The sequence below is a fragment of the Penaeus japonicus genome, unplaced genomic scaffold (genome assembly GCF_977035675.1).
Source record: "Penaeus japonicus unplaced genomic scaffold, GWHDUDI00000001_assembly GWHDUDI00000011, whole genome shotgun sequence".
NCBI classification, from domain to species: Eukaryota; Metazoa; Arthropoda; class Malacostraca; order Decapoda; family Penaeidae; genus Penaeus; species Penaeus japonicus.
In genome coordinates this window covers 32,998,168-33,000,158 of record NW_028234413.1, presented here as the reverse complement: position 1 = coordinate 33,000,158, position 1,991 = coordinate 32,998,168, and the positions used below count along the sequence as shown (strand labels likewise).

Genomic DNA, 1,991 nt, shown 5'->3' with positions numbered 1-1,991 from the left:
GAATACACTTCTGCTACATATTACAAGTGTACTATCTAATTATTTTTTTATAGAGTTCATGACAACTATTCTACACTGTCTAAAAGTACAGGAACGGAAGAGCCTGCCTTGGACTAGTTATATTTTGTTTACAGTGTGTCTACCATGACGTCATAGTGACGTAAAAACAAAATACGTCACAGGAGTGTCTTAATGAAGATTTGAGAATTAATTATGGCCTTACTTGTATTTGAATAGTTTTACAAATGGTAATATGCATTCGAATTAATATATCATAGGATATACTGTAATCTTTCAGTTACGGCTGTTACATGAATATAGATCAGAGTCGGGCAACCTTTTCATGCCGTGGGCCAGATGAGATTATTATGATAAGGTAGCGGGCCACAGGTCAAGTGAAATTCCCAGCATACAATACATACATACTATCACCACCACCACACCACCACCACCAACACCTTCACCACCACCACCTCCACCATCACCATTACTATCACCACCACCACACCACCACCACCACCAACACCAACACTGCCTTCACCACCACCACCTCCATACATAAGGCTAAGAACCCTGCTTTGCTGACTGATGGGACTGACAGAGGTGTGAGGATATCTTTGCTACCGTGCAGAGAGTGTAGGTGGCGGGCCAGATTCAATGGTTGCGGGCCAGATGGTAGAAGCAGCTCGACTCTCGCGGGCCAAAATACAATGTAAAGCATATTTTGCATCGCGGGCCAGCATATTTTGCATCGCGGGCCGGATTTGGCCCGCGGGCCGGAGGTTGCCCGCCCCTGATATAGATTGAGGTAGATTAGGAATAAGTTTCTGGTAAAGAAAAGATGTTGGGGGTACATCAAGATTTGTAAAAATAAATTATGAGTAAATTTATTCGTGAATAGTAATTTAAGAATAAATTTGTTGTATGGTAGTAAATGAGTGCACAGGGGGCATTTTAAGGATGAATTTTTGTGTAGAACAAAAGTAGATGAAGGTAGATTTGGGGTAAAATAAGCCGATTTTCAAGTAGTTTAGAGTGACAAAAGTTTGTACTCTCATTATGTTTTCATGTCAATTATTGTCACCATCAAGCGTAAATTGTAGCCTATACAAAAGCAAACTTCTATTTCATTCTCTCTTTAAAGTTTTTGCGTATACTTGTCTTAGCTAACCTATATAACTTGTCTTGAACAGTTCTTCCATTGCTAAGAAACTGATAAGCCCATGTTCAGTGTATGCGGCTATCTGATATATTCATTAAAGTGTTCAAAGTTAAACCCGCGTTTGGTATTGGTAGAATGGAAGTAAAAGTTTTAAGAATTTCATAGGCCCGGATACCTCAACCGACCGTATTATAAATTTGGAATTCGAATTTCTACAAATAAAATTCTGTTCATCAGTAGAAAATAAAACTAATATTCGTTTGTCAGGTGCTATTTTCCACAGAAATCAGGCAAAAATCTGAGAAATAAGAGCGGCATTTTTTGCTGGACTTTTCAAACAGATATCATTTAATATTTGTAACGCAAGGTCTCAACCCTCGATATTTTTAATTGTATAGGAGAGTGACTTTAATGAAAAGTGGGTGTGATTCCGTTCCATTTTTCCGCCAGGGAACTGCATATAAAAGTACTCTCTATCCCTTGTATATAGCCCATGAAGAAGCATATGCACAAAAGTAACTTTTGGGCCACTTCCCAAAGGTAAATTCACTTATAGCAAGGCTAGTCTGCAACCATTATTTTTTTTTTTTTTTTTCAGAGGAGCTCGCAAACTTGGTAAGTCGCCAACAATAACGATACAGAGTAGGCGGCCATGCTGTACTTCGATGGCCTCCATGTTGCACATTTTAGCCATGCAGCGCAAGGATTGGAGCCTATTCTTGCAAAGCAAATAACTAGGTTGCATTCGATAGATATGATGCACATGTAAACAGATGTGAAAGATAAAAAATATAAGTCACTTAAATAAATGCGGAAACAGTGATATCCA

General features: G+C 38.8%; 1 protein-coding gene across 16 annotated transcripts in view; it reads right to left on the bottom strand.

The window, feature by feature from the left end:
* LOC122257269 (F-box only protein 31) overlaps positions 1 to 801 on the bottom strand; it is a 14,359-nt gene extending 13,558 nt beyond the window's left edge. For 2 of the 16 annotated variants that reach the window (XM_043022467.2, XM_086541934.1), the window contains exon 1: positions 600 to 724. The gene's annotated coding sequence lies outside the window, so the exon portion shown is untranslated. Of the gene's footprint in view, positions 177 to 223 lie in introns of those variants that run through there. The other 14 variants (XM_043022462.2, XM_043022472.2, XM_043022471.2 and 11 more) reach the window with 13 other exon arrangements.
* Positions 802 to 1,991: the final 1,190 nt, after the last annotated feature.